The following is a 19,688-nucleotide window of genomic DNA, read 5'->3' as shown; positions in this document are numbered from 1 at the left end:
TTTGACCACGTGGGCAACGTCACGTTCATTTAACGTCCAGAGCATAAGTGCACAATTCGTGGAACTGCGATCACGAGCTGGGCCGCCGGGATTAACGGAGGGCGATGGCCGGCATTTCAAAAAGAAGGCTACGTTGCATATAAAATCAAACCCTTTTTACAGCTGACGAAGCGGCAGCCGCCCACGCCGAAGGCCATTGAGAATGGACACAGAGCTCCATGACCAGCTGACGTTAAGTGACTTTTTTTTTTTCCGCAGCCCTTCCGAGAAGTCTAACTTGGCATTTATAGATCGCACTTTTTTGTATTAGACAGTGACAGGTTTTGATTATCTTCTTGGAGTTGCACGAGCTCGACTAACAGCTAGCAATCGTGCTAAATAGAGTCTAAATAGTTTCGTTTTTCTTATTGAGCCAAAGATTATTGATGTATTTAATATTTGTTTACTTACTTTGGTATGTTATTTATTTATTATTCAGGTATTCACAGTTCTGTCACAGAGAATAAGGAACGGGGATAAAATTTCTATGGTATTAAAGGGGTAGGATTAAATAAGCTCTGCTTCTTCCTACTCCTTTTCGGACGTGCTGTAATGAAACAACTGGAAATATGTGATGCATTACATTGTATCGTATGCATGTTCCAAATAAACTGAAACTGAAACTGAACTGAGCTGAATCTATGAAATGTGGAAATTTAAAAGCGCCTTGAATGACTTGTTTGTAACGTGTCTAAAAGTTATTTTTTTCTTTTTAAAGCCATGTTTCTTTTTAAAATTGTGCTGATTTTAGGGAGGCCAAGCACCGATTAAATTGGTTTATATTCTTTCCACGGGCGACGTTGATTTAAGACGCTTTTTCCCATTGGGCCGCCAAAATAATATGTGTTTCTCAGCTGTGGTCTGTACGGGTGACAGCGTTACTCACTTGTAATACTTCGGAAGAATGGACTCACAAAAAGGAATGAAAAAATATAAAATGCAGTGCTAAAATAGTGAAATTATAATGGAAATGATCATTTTAAAAAAACAATATCTTAAGTAAACAGTCAATAAAATTAAAGCGCAAATGAAAATATAGCTTCGCCGCTTTAGTCGTAATTTGTGCGCATTCCCGCACAGCATAAAAGGTTTGGTGGACGAAATGAGACGAAGAAGGAGTGGCATAAAACACGTCTTTCTGTGGCAGCGAGACAAAGAAGGAGTGGTATGAAACACGTCTTTCTGTGGCAGCGTCGGAGAAACTTGTACATAGAAACAAACTACGGTGAGTTCAAGGACGGCCGAAATTAGTAGGACAAAACGGCGTTTGTCAAATACTCTTATCAGTGAAGCACGTTTGATATAAACAGTGGGCTTTCTTACAATTAAGGAGGTTTGTGTCATGTTTGTCCTCCTACAGAAACCCTATTAAAAGAAAAAATTTTTATACATTTTTGAAAAAGCTCCGCCTAGAGCCACGGGTTGCCGACCCCCGTGCTAAGGCAACAAGTATCCAACACTTCTCTCTTTTAAAGTAAATCTGTACAGCAGATATGATCATCTACATCAGGGGTCCCCAAACTTGTTGACTTGAGGGCCACATTTGGGTTAAAACAATTTGGCCGGGGGCCAGGCTGTGTGTGTGTGTGTGTGTGTGTGTGTGTGTGTGTGTGTGTGTGTGTGTGTGTGTGTGTGTGTGTGTGTGTGTGTGTGTGTGTGTGTGTGTGTGTGTGTGTGTGTGTGGGTGTGTGTGTGTGTGTGTGTGTGTGTGTGTGTGTGTGAGTGTGTGTGTGTGTGTGTGTGTGTGTGTGTGTGTGTGTGTGTGTGTGTGTGTACACACATATATACATATAGATATATATATATATATATATATATATATATATATATATATATATATATATATATATATATATATATATATATATTTATATATATATATATATATATATTTATATATATATATATATATATATATATATATATAATGAATGAATGAATGAAATAAGTTTATTTCGGCCATCTAATCAACCCTCAACCAATAACCATTTTGTGTGTCAGTACAGTACAAATTATACCTATATAACAATCAGTATATATATATATATATATATATATATATATATATATATATATATATATATATATTTATTTATTTATTTTTTTAACTTGGGACTTCCCGCCGGCCATATCTTGGACACTGGCGGGCCGTATCCGGCCCACGGGCCGTAGTGTGGGGACCCTTGATCTACATCAATAATATCTTTTTTTTTCTGAGTGGCTGGACAGGACAGATTAAAAAAATAAAAATAAAAATATTTTTTTGAAAAGCTTTTTTTTTTTTTTTTTTTTTTATCGATTAAGAATCATTACAAATAGGAATCTTTTTTTTTTTTTTTTTTGACACCCCTACTATGAAAAAAAAAAGGTTGGCTCTTGCCATTTATGAAGTTCTTTATGTTCTGGATAGGTTTTATGATTATGGAGCCAAACTCAAAATACAGAAACAGGAATTTCATATTTTTCCCCATTAAATTACTTGAATTAATTCAGATCTAAGTATTATAATTAAAAAATAAATACAATTGTGTGTATTAATTTGAAAAATATGAATTTAATTTCAGATAAATGATGGAAGATGGGCTCTGTACCGAGGATGTCGTTGTGGCTTGTGCAGCCCTTTGAGACACTTGTGATTTAGGGCTATATAAATAAACATTGATTGATTGATTGATTGATTGAAGAATGTCATCAACCCAATTCTGAAAGCATGGCTTTTACTTGTATCTTTGTTCTTAATGGGCAGTGGGCAGTCCAAAATAATAATTTTTATGCAAATGTGATTTCAAAAAGTGAAGTAACCCCCTATGCAAATGTGTTATTCTTCTCCGTGGCAGCGGCTCGGCGTGGCAACTGATGGAGGGATAAAGACTAATGCTCCTCATGCTGCTTACCACACGTTTGCATGAGCACAGCTAATTAGACATAATTGAATGCTTTCTACTTTCCAATCTCCCGAGGCTCGCATATAACCTCCGTTGTGTTTATGCCGAGGTTATTGAGAGACAACAAAAGCCAACAACAAACTGTGGGCAAGGTTTAACTGGACTGCTGTTTGATTGGATTATTGCCTCAAAAACACGATAAAAGAAAAAAGCGTGGGTAAAATATTTATTGGAAAACATTAAGTATATCAGTGGTTCTCAAACTTTTTTTTCCCGCCAAGTAGCGCCTCAGAAAACCAAACAAAAAGTACCACCATAATGAAATGACTTAAAATACAGTAGCGTAGTAGGCCTGCGTATTCATTAAAAGCAAGGCCTTCGGTAGTCAAATTGTAACAGCTGATAAACCTTTGATATTCGATTTGACGATATTCAATGAAGTGATTCTTAATGGCGCCACCAGGTGGAGCCCTGGTATCACATATTTTCAGAATTGAAGTAAACGATTACCTCAGATGAACACTGGTAAAGTAACAAATGCACTTGCTTATACTTTGGATGTAAAAATGTTGAGGTTTGCAGAGGGAGATGACGGCAACAGACACCAGGGGTAAGTAATGTTCAATAATGTATTATATATATAGTTAATATATATATATATATATATATATATATATATATATATATATATATATATAACAATACGAAAAAATACTAATAAACTATGAAATGGTGCGTGACAAAATCCAAGAGTGTATGTGTGTGAGGCTATGTGTGTGGTTAGCTGAGGTGTGTGTTACCAAGTGTTGTCGAGAGCGAAGGAACACGGAAGTCCGTGGGGCAGGCTGATGATCCAGGGGCGGAAGCGGGGTCGAGCGGCAGGAGCGAGTCGTCGTAGTCTGGGGGCTAGCGAGGAGTCCAGGACCAGGAAGCACGAGGGAGGCAGGGAAGATCCAGGAGCACAAGACGCACAGCTTGATGCACACGGGGAAAGTACGCCAACAGAAGGTTATATTCCGGCGCGGGATGGCAGGTTGAGCAGGCTTAAGAAGGCAGCTTGTTCCTCACAAGCAGGTGCGCTGATTGCCGGTGAATGATTGCAGCTGGCGGCTGCTACAGGGCGGAGACGCGCCCGGCGCGTCCCTGGATGTGCGCGGCCGTGGGCGTGTCCCGAGGTGCGACAAGCAGAGCGCAAGGATGAGGGCGCATCGGAATGCGCCCTGGCCGTGACAAAATATACAACAATTTTGTGATTGTGACTAAAATTACCCGTAGGGGTGTGAATCATTGGGCACCTCACGATTTGATCCGATTCCGAATTCTGGGGTGACGATTTGATTCAAGATCGATTCTCGATTCTACACCAATTTCGATTATAACCGATTCTCGCAATGTATTACAGTATTTTGTAGGGGTATAAAAAAAAAAAGATTTTCAGAATAATGGCGATTCTTAATTGTAATGATTTTTAATCGAATAAAACCAATCAAAAATCAATTTTTAAAATATTTTTTCCCCCCAATCTGTCCTGTCTAGCCACTCAAACAAATCATATTGTGTGTGGGGGGGGGGGGGGTCGCATCTTTCTGCAGGGTTTGTTCTCCCAGGATGCAAACGGACTATTCTGGACAAGGCGTGCAGGTAGGAACATATTTATTTCTCGAAACTCAAAAGGGTACAAAAAACGGAAAACAAGGCGAAGGCACAACGCGCTGATCGAGCCAAAAGCTAACACTAAGCATCGACTATGGACATAGAGAACTTATGAAACTGTGGCATGAAATAAACAAGACTCACGTAGTCCAGGCATGAGGCAAACAACTAGCATAACTATGGCATGGGACAAACACGAAACTGTGGCATGAAACAACTAATGACGCCAGGCCGACTGACTGGCAAAGGCAGGCTTAAATGGTCCTCTGATTAGAAGCAGGTGCGCGTCCCGAACACCAGAGGCAGGTGAAAATCATAAGTAGCCATGGTAACTAAAACAAACTCAGGTGTCAAACAGGAACTAAAAGAGTCCAAATACCACGGATCATGACAGAGAAGGGGTGTCAAACTGGTTTTCATTGAGGGCCACATCGCAGTTAAGGCTGCCACAGTGAATAATTTACGAATTCGGCTATGCATTTCATTATTAATATATATATATATATATATATATATATATATATATATATATATATATATATATATATATATATATATATATATATATATATATATATATATATATATATATATATATATATATATATATATATATATATATATATATATATATATATATATATATATATATATATATATATATATATATATATATATATATATATATATATATATATATATATATATATATATATATATATATATATATATATATATATATATATATATATATATATATATATATATATATATAAATATACAGTAAATATTCTGTATATTTCACATAAAAATTCTGGTCACCATTTTTTTTTTTTATGCAGATGTTTTTAAACGTTATATTACAGTAGCTGGAAAACAGTACCAACTGTTTATTCACCATTTTAAAATGGTACCACAGTTATTTTACGGTAACTGCCAGAATCTTACTGTAAAATTTAAGCTGGTTTGTTCAACACATTACTGTAAATAGAAAAACAGTACCACTGTTGTGTCTTAAATCTGGCACCTGAGCTGCCAGTTTCTTACCGTAAAATAACTGCGGTACCATGTTTCCATTTACAGTAACAAAAACCGTAGATTTTACAGTAAAAAAAAAAACATTTTATAGTAAAAAAAAGTTTTTTTCGATTTACAGTTTTCAATTGAATATGCTGTAAAAAAAAAAAAAAAAAAAAAAAAAAAAAAAACATTGTTATTTTAAAGTAATATCAATTGTCCTTTTACAGTGTAGAATTTGTTGGATAGCTTGCTTGCATTTTTTTAGTGCATAATAGTAACATTTAAAAGGTATGCAATTGAATGCAGTGCATATATATTATTATGCAGATGACTGCCAAATTTATATGCCAATTTCAAAAGGCCACGGCCCCCTGACACCCCTTCTCAACTGTCTATGTGATGTCAAGGCTTGGTTAGCCCAGAATTTTTTAATAATGAATGAGGGAAAAACGGAAATTTCAGTTTTTGGTCCGGCCCTCACCGACTTGGGACCATTGCAAAATGATGTGCGTCCCAAAGTCACCAGCCTTGGCGTCACTATAGACAGCCATTTTAAATTTGACAAACAAGTCAATGGCGTTTTAAAATCGTGTTTTTATCATCCTCGTCTTTTAGCAAAGGTAAAACCATTTTTGATCTTTTAACCTTTTTGAACAAGTCGTGCATGCTTTTATTTCAAGTGGCCTGGACTACTGCGATGCACTTTATGCTGGCATTAGCCAAAAAGCTCTCTCCCGGTTGCAGTTAGTCCAGAACGCGGCAGCACGACTTTTAACAGGGGCCAGGAAACGCCAGCATATAACCCCAATTCTTCGGAGTTTGCACTGGCTCCCTGTTCATTTTGGAATTGATTTTAAATCATTGCTGTTTGTTTTTAAAGCTTCACATGGACTGGCACCTCAGTATATCTCGGACCTCATCCAAATTTACACTCCTGCGCGCGCTCTGAGGTCCGAGAGCCAGCTCCAGCTCGTGGTGCCCAGGACGAGACTTAAAACCAGGGGAGACAGGGCCTAAACTCTGGAACACTCTGCCCCTCCATGTTCAAACTGCTTCCACAGTGGAGTGTTTTAAGTCTCGTCTTAAGACCCACTTTTATTCTTTGGCTTTTAACACTACGTGAGTTGTGTGGTCTTCTGTCCTCTGTTGTCCTGTGTGTTTTTTTTATAAATTTTGATGTCTATTTTACTGTTTTAATTGGTTTTACCCTTTAAAATCGTTTTTAATCATATTTATTTTGTATATTGTCTCTCTATTGGTTTTCTATTCATTTATTCTTTGTTTTTATTCACTCGTTGGTGTAGCATAATATTGTTTTTAATATTGTTTTTAATATTGTTTTTAATATTGTTTTTAATATTGTTTGTAACATGGCTGTGCAGCACTTTGGAAACATTCTTGTTGTGTAAATGTGCTATATAAATAAAGTGGATTGGATTGGATTGGATGTATATATATCTTCTTTTTTTTTTTTGTCATAGATTGATGCATATTTTCCTAGGAGGAATTATTATTATTTTTTTTTTTTTTTCATAAAGAAATACAATCATGTGTGCTTACGGACTGTATCCCTGCAGACTGTATTGATCTATATTGATATATAATGTATATATTGTGTTTTTTATGTAGATTCAATTTTTTTTTTTAAAATAAAATAAAAATAAAAATTCTTGCGCGGGCCGATTGGTACCGGGCCGCGCAAGAATTTTTATTTTTATATAAATTTTAATGTCTATTTTACTGTTTTAATTGGTTTTACCCTTTAAAATCGTTTTTAATCATATTTATTTTTTATACTGTCTCTGTATTGGTTTTCTATTCATTTATTCTTTGTTTTTATTCACTCATTGGTGTAGCATAATATTGTTTTTAATATTGTTTTTAATATTGTTTTTAATATTGTTTTTAACATGGCTGTGCAGCACTTTGGAAACATTCTTGTTGTGTAAATGTGCTATATAAATAAAGTGGATTGGATTGGATTGGATATATATATATCTTTTTTTTTTTGTCATAGATTGATGCATATTTTCCTAGGAGGAATTATTTTTTTTATTTATTTTTTTCATAAAGAAATACAATCATGTGTGCTTACGGACTGTATCCCTGCAGACTGTATTGATCTATATTGATAAATAATGTATATATTGTGTTTTTTATGTTGATTTAATTTTTTTTTTAAATAAAAATAAAAATAAAAATTCTTGCGCGGGCCGATTGGTACCGGGCCGCGCAAGAATTTTTATTTTTATATAAATTTTGATGCCTATTTTACTGTTTTAATTGGTTTTACCCTTTAAAATCGTTTTTAATCATATTTATTTTTTATACTGTCTCTGTATTGGTTTTCTATTCATTTATTCTTTGTTTTTATTCACTCATTGGTGTAGCATAATATTGTTTTTAATATTGTTTTTTAATATTGTTTTTAATATTGTTTTTAACATGGCTGTGCAGCACTTTGGAAACATTCTTGTTGTGTAAATGTGCTATATAAATAAAGTGGATTGGATTGGATTGGATATATATATATCTTTTTTTTTTTTGTCATAGATTGATGCATATTTTCCTAGGAGGAATTTTTTTTTTTTTTTTTTTTTTTTCATAAGGAAATACAATCATGTGTGCTTACGGACTGTATCCCTGCAGACTGTATTGATCTATATTGATATATAATGTATATATTGTGTTTTTTATGTTGATTTAATTTTTTTAAAAAATAAAAATAAAAATACAATTCTTGCGCGGGCCGATTGGTACCGGGCCGCGCAAGAATTTTTATTTTTATATAAATTTTGATGTCTATTTTACTGTTTTAATTGGTTTTACCCTTTAAAATCGTTTTTAATCATATTTATTTTTTATACTGTCTCTGTATTGGTTTTCTATTCATTTATTCTTTGTTTTTATTCACTCATTGGTGTAGCATAATATTGTTTTTAATATTGTTTTTAATATTGTTTTTAATATTGTTTTTAATATTGTTTTTAACATGGCTGTGCAGCACTTTGGAAACATTCTTGTTGTGTAAATGTGCTATATAAATAAAGTGGATTGGATTGGATTGGATATATATATATCTTTTTTTTTTTGTCAGAGGTTGATGCATATTTTCCTAGGAGGAATTATTTTATTTTTTTAAATTTTTTCATAAAGAAATACAATCATGTGTGCTTACGGACTGTATCCCTGCAGACTGTATTGATCTATATTGATATATAATGTATATATTGTGTTTTTTATGTTGATTTAATTTAAAAAAAAATAAATAAATAAAAATAAAAATTCTTGCGCGGCCCGGTACCAATCGGCCCGCGCAAGAATTTTTATTTTTATATAAATTTTGATGTCTATTTTACTGTTTTAATTGGTTTTACCCTTTAAAATCGTTTTTAATCATATTTATTTTTTATACTGTCTCTGTATTGGTTTTCTATCCATTTATTCTTTGTTTTTATTCACTCATTGGTGTAGCATAATATTGTTTTTAATATTGTTTTTAATATTGTTTTTAACATGGCTGTGCAGCACTTTGGAAACATTCTTGTTGTGTAAATGTGCTATATAAATAAAGTGGATTGGATTGGATTGGATATATATATATCTTTTTTTTTGTGTCATAGATTGATGCATATTTTCCTAGGAGGAATTATTTTTATTTTTTTATTTTTTTCATAAAGAAATACAATCATGTGTGCTTACGGACTGTATCCCTGCAGACTGTATTGATCTATATTGATATATAATGTATATATTGTGTTTTTTATGTTGATTTAATTTTTTTTTTTAAATAAAAATAAAAATAAAAATTCTTGCGCGGCCCGGTACCAATCGGCCCGCGGACCGGTACGGGGCCGCGGCCCGGTGGTTGGGCACCACTGATGTAGATGATCATATCTGCTGTACAGATTTACTTTAGAAAAGAGAAGTGTCGGATACTTCTCTTGTTGCCTTATTTTTATTTGACTTTATTAAATGTTTGGGAAGTTTTTTTAATGAAACAAAACCAGTTTTCTTTTAAGTAATATAGAAATGTATCAAAGTTGTTTATGTATTTTAATGGAAGAATGTAGTTAATCATAGAACTGGCACCCAATGTTATTAAAAAAAAAAGTATTGCTTTTAAATCAAGAATCGATTCTGAATCAATTTTAATCGATTAAGAATCAGCATTAATAAGAATTGTTAGTGTAGAAATATGTCATTTCTACACTAATGTCCTTGAAGGTTATTTGTTGTGTTTACTCATTACTAGTTTGCTACTCACGAGTCATGAATCATTTCCATTTGTGTGAAAGCTGAGATATTATTTTTAGTCCTTTCCCGATGCCTACGTTGAGTCCCTCATGACCGGGGCTGGCTGCAGGAAAATGAAACCGACTGAACAACGCCGTGTCTCGCTGACGGGACGCCGTGACTCATGATCAGTCTTTGAATCTGCCGAGTCGCTCTGCAAGGAACGACTTCAGGCTCACTGTGCGCCGACAAAACACTCCTTATCAGATGGAAGGCCTGGTGAATGGGGAAGAATTCTCAGTCAGCTGAGTTGAGGCTGCAACAATAACTCCGGTCTGTTCAGCCTGGGAATGTACGACATGCATTTAAGCGTCCTTGAAACGCGGTTAGCCGTTTTGAACACATGACACTGACTCACTGTTGATAACGCGTGAAGCACTCGCACTTCTGCCAGCTACTTTAACAAAAAATGGGTGCATTAATTTTATTTATTTTTTTAAAACACCCCACTGTTCGCTGTCACACAGATCATGGCACCTACACGCCACCGCTCTCATGTACGCTCATCCATGCAAAAACTATGTTCATGCATTTAAAGTTCCAGGCAGTCTGGATTTCATCATTTTCAGCTGTGCATTAACGCACTGGAGAGGGGTACTTTTTTTGGCACCGATGTCCAAACTACAGCCCAGTAAACGGCACGACTTCAATAATGGCGGGGAGCGGTGTAGTCCTATCATACACAAATAGAGAATTGTCGAAAAGCTACCATTTTATCGACATCTGCTGGCCAATGAAAGTTACTCAACCATTAATTGTACTTGCAAGGACATAGAGCACAGCATTTACTTGTACGACCCAATCCAAACAACCTTCCCTAGTCATGGTGCGGGGGGTGGGAAAAAAATCAACCAGCACAAAAAAAATCAATAAACACGGTCACACATAACACAACCTGCTTATAGAACTTTGTAGATAATAAATGTCCAATCAACATTTTTTTTTTTTATTAAAAAGTTACTTATAATAACTAAACTTTTTGGTGAAATAATTCAACGCAAAAGTTGGGTTGAACAAATGAACCCAAATTGTTGAGATAAAATAACTCAAATAAGGGGTTTGTCCTTTTCTGAACCGGTAGTTCATATATATATATATATATATATATATATATATATATATATATATATATATATATATATATATATATATATATATATATATATATATATATATATATATATATATATATATATATATATATATATATATATATATATATATATATATATATATATATATATATATATATATATATATATAGTTACTTTCCATGTTCCAGTTTTCGGGCAACCTGGAAAAAATTAACCAAAAAAAATAGCCTAATGTTTTTTTTTTAATAAAAAACTAAGAAAGTGCATCTAGAAAGTATTCACAGTACTTCACTTTATCCATATTTTATGTTACAGCCATATTCCATAATGGAATAAATTCATTTCTGTCCTCAAAATTCTTCACACAATACCCCATAATGACAATGTCCAAAAAAATGTATTAAAAATGTTGGAAAAAACTATGACATCACATGTACAGTACTTCACTGCATCCACATTTTGTTATGTTACAAACGTATGTATTATTATTATTATTTTATATATATATACAGTTATTATAAAATGGAAGAAATTATTTTTTGTCCTCAAAATTCCGCACACAATACCCCATAATGACAATGTCAAAAAAAGATTTTGCAAATGTATTAAAAAATTATAAAATACAAAACTATGACATCACATGTACAGTGCTTCACTTTATCCACATTTTGTTATGTTACAGCCTTATTCTAAAATGGAATTAATTCATTGTTGTCCTCGAAATTCTGCACACAATACCCCATAATGAGAATGTCAAAAAAAGCTGTTTGCAAATGTATTAAATTTAAAAAAAATAACTATGAAATCACATGTACAGTGCATCTGTAAAGTATTTGACAGTACTTCACGTTATCCACATGTTGTTATATTACAGCCTTATTCTAAAATGGAATAAATTCATTTTTATCCTCAAAATTCTTCACACAATACCCAATAATGACAATGTCAAAAAAAGATTTTTGCAAATGTATTAAAAAAATAAAAAATAAACTATGACATCACATGTACAGCACTTCACTGTATCCACATGTTATGTTACAGCCTTATTCTAAAATGGAATAAATTCATGTTTGTCCTCAAAATTCGGCACACAATACCCCATTATGACAATGTCCAAAAAAAAGCTTTTTGCAAATGTATTAATGAAAAAAAACTATGACATCACATGTACAGTACTTCACTTTATCCACATGTTGTTATGTTACAGCCTTATTCCAGAATGGAATAAATGCATTTTTATCCTCAAAATTCTTCACACAATACCCCATAATGACAATGTCCAAAAAAAGCTTTTTGCAAATGTATTGAAAATGTTTGAAAAAGAAAACTATGAAATCACATGTAGAGTGCATCTGGAAAGTATTCACAGTACTTCACTTTATCCACATTGTTGTATGTTATAGCCTTATTCTTAAATGGAATTAATTATATTTTGTCCTCAAAATTCCGCACACAATACCCCATAATGACAATGTCAAAAAAAGATTTTGCAAATGTATTAAAAAATTATAAAATAAAAAACTATGACATCACATGTACAGTGCTTCACTTTATCCACTTTTTGTTATGTTACAGCCTTATTCTAAAATGGAATTAATTCATTTTTGTCCTCGAAATTCTGCACACAATACCCCATAATGAGAATGTCAAAAAAAGCTGTTTGCAAATGAATTAAATTTAAAAAAAATAACTATGAAATCACATGTACAGTGCATCTGTAAAGTATTTGACAGTACTTCACGTTATCCACATGTTGTTATATTACAGCCTTATTCTAAAATTTAATAAATTCATTTTTATCCTCAAAATTCTTCACACAACACCCAATAATGACAATGTCAAAAAAAGCTTTTTGCAAATGTATTAAAAAAATAAAAAATAAACGATGACATCACATGTACAGCACTTCACTGTATCCACATGTTATGTTACAGCCTTATTCTAAAATGGAATTAATTAATTTTTGTCCTCAAAATTCTGCACACAATACCCCATAATGAGAATGTCAAAAAAAGTTGTTTGCAAATGTATTGAATACAAAAACAACAACTATGAAATCACATGTAGAGTGCATCTGTAAAGTATTTGACAGTACTTCACGTTATCCACATGTTGTTATATTACAGCCTTATTCTAAAATTGAATAAATTCATTTTTATCCTCAAAATTCTTCACACAATTCCCCAATAATGACAATGTCAAAAAAAGCTTTTTGCAAATGTATTAAAAAAATAAAAAATAAACTATGACATCACATGTACAGCACTTCACTGTATCCACATGTTATGTTACAGCCTTATTCTAAAATGGAATAAATTCATGTTTGTCCTCAAAATTCGGCACACAAAACCCCATAATGACAATGTCAAAAAAAAAGAAGCTTTTTTGCAAATGTATACCCATCTCTATCCTTGACCTGGGATAGGCTCCGGCTCACCCACGACAGTAGAAGAACGAATGACTTGTATACAGTGATTTATGATTTGAAATCAATTAAAAATGCAACACAGCCTGCTCCCTGTTTATGATCATTACTGCCTAACATTGCCAATTATCAATGCACTGTTTATTTATTTTCCTTTAATCCGAGGCCACAGCGTAATTAACTGTCCCTGCGCGTGAAGTATACACTCTCCACTGCCTAATCTGCTTCCCTGCTTAGACCACAAATGTGATTACTGCCACATAAGAGATAATAAAACCTCATATCTGTGCTGTTCCAAAGAGCATGAATTAAAAACTAAGCTGTAGCCTTGAGGACTCTCAACAAAAAAAAGGAGCTAAGAAGCCACGTGCGGAAGGAAATATTCGGTGGCGAGTGCATACAGCCCCCTGCTGGCACACACACACTAGTGTGTGTTGCATGTCTCACACACTGCTGTTGAATGTGTGCAACAGGTGCTGACTGTTTTTTAAAAAAAATAGTCTTTTATTTTGTTTCGCTAACCTTTATTTACCCGGTCTCTCAGCCGAGTGGCGAGTCTTGCCCAAGGACACGACGGCAGCGACTGCGACCAGCTGGATTGGTACCAGGAAGCTTTCAGGTTTCTGGGCGACCATCTGTTTGACTTCTAGGGCTGGGTAATACTGATTAAACACTCCATTTTTTTATTTTTTTTTGGCCATAATTTATATTGTGTTACTCCATTATGTAGGATTTTCCCTAAAAACTGTACATTTACAAAAGTCAAACCATTTACAGATGTTCCATTTACTGGCAGATATTGGACAATATCCCCCAGAACCAGTCAAAGGTCATACAACATTTTTATTTTTTATTTCGTTTGCTCAAATATCGCAACTAACTTTATTTTTTTAACCTGTTGAAAGCCTTTTGATCAAATGATAACACAGTTGTCAATGAGTATGAATTTGCATAACAAGAGTTATTTTACTAATATAATAAACCTGCAACATTATCTGGTCAAAAACCCTTTAAAAGGTCAAAAAATATATTGCAAGTTTGATATGTTTTGCAGGATTTAAGTTTCTTGGGAAAATACATGTTTGATATTTTTGTTTAAGACAGGGATATATTGAGAAATTTTAGCAAAAATAAGTTAAAAAAAAAACAAAAAAACATTACCTGTTTAATATTTTTGCTTATGGCTAAAGTGTATTGGGCACTTTTATAAAATAAATAAAAAAAGTAAAACAAAATCAAATAAACATTACCTGTATAATAGTTTTGTTTAGGACTAAAGTTTATTGGGAATATGATCAAAAAAAGTTACAAAAAAACTAAAAAATATTACCGGTTTGATAGTTTTGTTTAAGACTGAAGTTTATTGGGAAATTTGATGATAAAAAACACTACCTGTTGGATATTTTTTCTGAACTTGGGGAGAAAAAAAATGGTTTAAATTTCCAGAATGGTGGAATGTGTTGGAAGGTGGAATGGTTTGAATCGGTTGAAAAATGCGGAAATGGTGGAAAGTTTGAAAAATGGCCAATTCAGTTTGAATGGGAAAAACCTGGAATTCAGGGAAATCAGGAATTTTTTCAGGGAAAAGCCCGCGATTCGTTTTTTGTCCTGATTAAGAGGAGTATTTTGACGGTGGAAAGGTTGAAGTGGGTTGATAAATGTGGAAGGAGGAGTCGCCAGAAAAAAAGGGTGGAAATAAGGCTTTGGGGAACCAGGAATTCTGGAAAATCCTGGAATTTTTTTTAACTTGGAAAAAACGGTAGTTAACATTTCCAGGATGAGTGGAATGTGTTGGAAGGTGGAATGGTTTGAATCGGTTGAAAAATTTGGAAATGGTGGGAAGTTTGAAAAATGGCCAATTCATTTTTGAATGGGATAAACCTGGAATTCTGGGAAATCAGGGAATTTGTCAGGGAAAAGCCCGAGATTCGTTTTTTGTCCTGATTAAGAGGAATATTTTGACGGTGGAACGGTTGAAGTGGGTTGACAAATGTGGAAGGAGGAGGAAATTTCCAGGATGGGTGGAATGTATTGAAGGTGGAATGGTTTGAATCGGTTGAAAAATGCGGAAATGGTGGGAAGTTTGAAAAATGGCCAATTCATTTTGAATGGGAAAAACCTGGAGTTTTGGGAAACCTGGGAATTTTTGGGAATTTGTCATGGAAAAGCCCGCAATTAGTTTGTTGTCCTGATTAAGAGGAGTGATTTGACAGTGGAATGGTTGAAGTGGGTTGAAAAATGTGTAAGGAGTGGTCGCCAGTAAAAAGGGTGGAAATAGGGCTTTGGAAAAAACAGGAATTCTGTAAAATCCTGGAAAAAAGTAGTTTAAATTTCCAGGATGAGTGGAATGTGTTGGAAGGTGGAATGGTTTGAATAGTTTGAAAAATGTGGAAATGGTTGGAAGTTTGAAAAATGGCCAATTCATTTATGAATTGGCCATTCAAACTGGAATTCAGGGAAATCTGGGAATTTTTCAAGAAAAACCCCATGATTAATTTTTTGTCCTGATTAAGAGGAATGTTTTGACGGTAGAACAGTTGTAGTGGGTTGAAAAATGTGGAAGGAGGAGTCGCCAGAAAAAAGGGTGAAAATAGGGCTTTGAAAAACCAGGAATTCTGTAAAATCCTGCAATTTTTTTTAACTTGGGAAAAAAAAAAAAGTTTACATTTCCAGAATGGTGGAATGTGTTGGAAGGTGGAATGGTTTCAATCGGTTTAAAAATGCGGAAATGGTTGGAAGTTTGAAAAATGGCCAATTCACCTGGAATTTGGGGAAACCTGGGAATTTTTGGAATTTGCCATGGAAAAGCCCACAATTCGTTTTTTGTCCTGATTAAAAGGAATGATTTGACGGTGGAACAATTGAAGTGGGTTGAAAAATGTGGAAGGAGGAGTCGCCAGAAAAAAGGGCGGAAATAGAGCTTTGGAAAACCAGGAATTCTGGAAAATTGCCATTATTTTTAAATTTCCAGAGTGGTGGAATGTGTTGGAAGGTGGAATGGTTTGAATGGGTTGAAAAATGCAGAAATGGTGGGAAGTTTGAAAAATGGCCAATTCATTTTGAATGGTAAAAACCTGGAATTTTGGGAAACCTGGGAATTTTTGGGATTTTTCATGGGAAAACCCACAATTCCTTTTTTTGTCCTGATTAAGAGGAATGAATTGACGGTGGAACGGTTGAAGTGGGTTGAAAAATATGGAAGGAGTGAGTATGGAAGGAAATAGGGCTTTGGGGAACCAGGAATTCTGGAAAATCGTGGAATGTTTTTTAACTTGGAAAAACAGTAGTTTAAATTTCCAGGATGAGTGGAGTGTGTTGGAAGGTGGAATGGTTTGAATAGGTTGAAAAATGCAGAAATGGTTGGAAGTTTGAAAAATGGCCAATTCATTTTTGAATGGGGAAAAAAATGGAATTCAGGGAAATCTGGGAATTTGTCAAGGAAAACCCCACGATTCATTTTTTGTCCTGATTGAGAGGAATGTTCTGACGGTAGAACAGTTGTAGTGGGCTGAAAAATGTGGAAGGAGGAGTCGCCAGAAAAAAGGGTGGAAATAGGGCTTTGAAAAAACAGGAATTCTGTAAAATCCTGTAATTTTTTTGAACTTGGGAGAAAAAAAAAATTGTTTACATTTCCAAAATGGTGGAATGTGTTGGAAGGTGGAATGGTTTGATTAGGTTGAAAAATGCGGGAATGGTGGGAAGTTTGATAAATGGCCAATTCATTTTGAATAGTAAAAAACCTGGAATTCTGGGAAATCTGGGAATTTTGGGGAATTTGTCAAGGAAAAGCCCACAATCCGTTTTAGGAGGCTTTGGGAAACCAGGAATTCTGAAAAATCCTGGCATGTTTTTTAACTTGGAAAAAACGGATGTTAACATTTCCAGGATGAGTGGAATGTGTTGGAAGGTGGAATGGTTTGAATCGGTTGAAACATTTGGAAATGGTGGGAAGTTTGAAAAATGGCCAAATCATTTTTGAATGGGAATAACCTGGAATTCAGGGAAATCTGGAATTTTGTCAGGGAAAAGCCCGCGATCCGCTTTTTGTCCTGATTAAGAGGAATATTTTGACGGTAGAACGGTTGAAGTGGGTTGATAAATGTGGAAGGAGGAGTCGCCAGAAAAATGGGTGGAAATAAGGCTTTGGGAAACCAGGAATTCTGAAAAATCCTGCAATGTTTTTTGACTTGGAAAAAATGGATGCTAACATTTCCAGGATGAGTGGAATGTGTTGGAAGGTGGAATGGTTTGAATCGGTTAAAAAACGTGGAAATGGTGGGAAGTTTAAAAAAAGGGCAATTCATTTTTGAATGGGGAAAACCTGGAATTCTGGGAAATCTGGGAATTTTTCAAGGAAAAGCTCTGATTTTTTTGTCCTGATTAAGAGGAATGTTTTGACAGTGTAACGATTGAAGTGGGTGGAAAAATGTGGATGGAGTAGTCGCCAGAAAAAAAAAGGTGGAAATAGGGCTTTGGAAAACCAGGAATTCTGGAAAATCCTGGAACTTGTTTGAACTTGGGAAAACATTTTTTTAACATTTCCAGAATGGTGGAACGTTTTGGAAGGTGGAATGGTTTGAATCGGTTGAAAAATTTTGAAATGGTGGGAAGTTTGAAAAATGGCCAATTCATTTTGAATGGGAAAAACCTGGAATTCAGGGAAATCTGGGATTTTGTCAGGGAAAAGCCTGTGATCCGTTTTTTTGTCCTGATTAAGAGGAATATTTTGACGGTGGAACGCTTGAAGTGGGTTGATAAATGTGGAAGGAGGAGTCGCCAGAAAAAAGGGTGGAAATAGGGCTTTGGGAAACCAGGAATTCTGAAAAATCCTGCAATGTTTTTTGACTTGGAAAAAATGGATGTTAACATTTCCAGGATGAGTGGAATGTGTTGGAAGGTGGAATGGTTTGAATCGGTTAAAAAATTTGGAAATGGTGGGAAGTTTAAAAAATGGCCAATTCATTTTTGAATGGGGAAAACCTGGAATTCAGGGAAATCTGGGAATTTGTCAAGGAAAAGCCCGCAATTGATATTTTGTCCTGATTAAGAGGAATGTTTTGACGGTGGAACGGTTGAAGTGGGTTGAAAAATCTGGAAGGAGTAGTCGCCAGAAAAAAGGGTGGAAATAGGGCTTTGGAAAAAACAGGAATTCTGTAAAATCCTGGAATTTTTTTGAACTTGGGGAGAAAAAAAAACAATTGTTTACATTTCCAGAATGGTGGAAGGTGTTGGAAGGTGGAATGGTTTCAATGGGTTGAAAAATTTGGAAATGGTGGGAAGTTTGAAAAATGGCCAATTCATTTTTGAATGGGAAAAACTTGGAATTCAGGGAAATCTGGGATTTTGTCAGGGAAAAGCCTGCGATCCGTTTTTTTGTCCTGATTAAGAGGAATATTTTGACGGTGGAACGGTTGAAGTGAGTTGATAAATGTGGAAGGAGGAGTCGCCAGAAAAAAGGGTGGAAATAGGGCTTTGGAAAACCAGGAATTCTGGAAAATCCTGGAATTTTTTTTAACTTGGAAAAAACAGTAGTTTAAATTTCCAGGATGAGTGAAATGTGTTGGAAGGTGGAATGGTTTGAATGGGTTGAAAAATTTGGAAATCGTTGGAAGTTTGAAAAATGGCCAATTCATTTTGAATGGGGAAAAACTGGAATTCTGGGAAATCTGGAAATTTTTCAAGGAAAAGCTCAGATTTTTTGTCCTGATTAAGAGGAATGTTTTGACAGTGTAACGATTGAAGTGGGTGGAAAAATGTGGAAGGAGTAGTCGCCAGAAAAAAAAGGTGGAAATAGGGCTTTGGAAAACCAGGAATTTTGGAAAATCCTGGAATTTTTTTGAACTTGGGGGAAAAAAAACAATTGTTTACATTTCCAGAATGGTGGAATGTGTTGGAAGGTGGAATGGTTTGAACCGGTTGAAAAATGCGGAAATGGTGGGAAGTTTGAAAAATGGCCAATTCATTTTTGAATGGGAAAAACTTGGAATTCTGGGAAATCTGGGGAATTTTGGGGAATTTGTCAAGAAAAAGCACACAATTCCCGATATAGGCTGAACAGTTTGAAGTCAGTTCGAATCGGGTGAAAAATGTGAACGGTAGCGCTCACCAAAACCTGTAGAATAAGTTTTTGGTGTAGAAAACCATATGTGTGAATGCTTTAGAACGTCCTGTTTAGTATTACTGTATAGTATTACTGTATAGTATTACTGTATATTATTACTGTATATTATTACACAACAATCTGCATACTTGCAAGGATCTTCCTTATAAATCTTT

The 19,688-nt window shown here is 34.5% G+C and overlaps 1 protein-coding gene across 1 annotated transcript in view; it reads right to left on the bottom strand.

Annotated features, from left to right (window-relative positions):
- Positions 1–19,688, bottom strand: part of LOC133642582 (glypican-6-like) — a 414,767-nt gene that overhangs the window by 394,559 nt on the left and 520 nt on the right. The window lies entirely within an intron of this gene.

Source organism: Entelurus aequoreus, linkage group LG02 (genome assembly GCF_033978785.1).
Source record: "Entelurus aequoreus isolate RoL-2023_Sb linkage group LG02, RoL_Eaeq_v1.1, whole genome shotgun sequence".
NCBI lineage: Eukaryota > Metazoa > Chordata > Actinopteri > Syngnathiformes > Syngnathidae > Entelurus > Entelurus aequoreus.
Note: the sequence above shows the minus strand (reverse complement) of the source record. Positions and strands in the feature narration are given on the sequence as shown.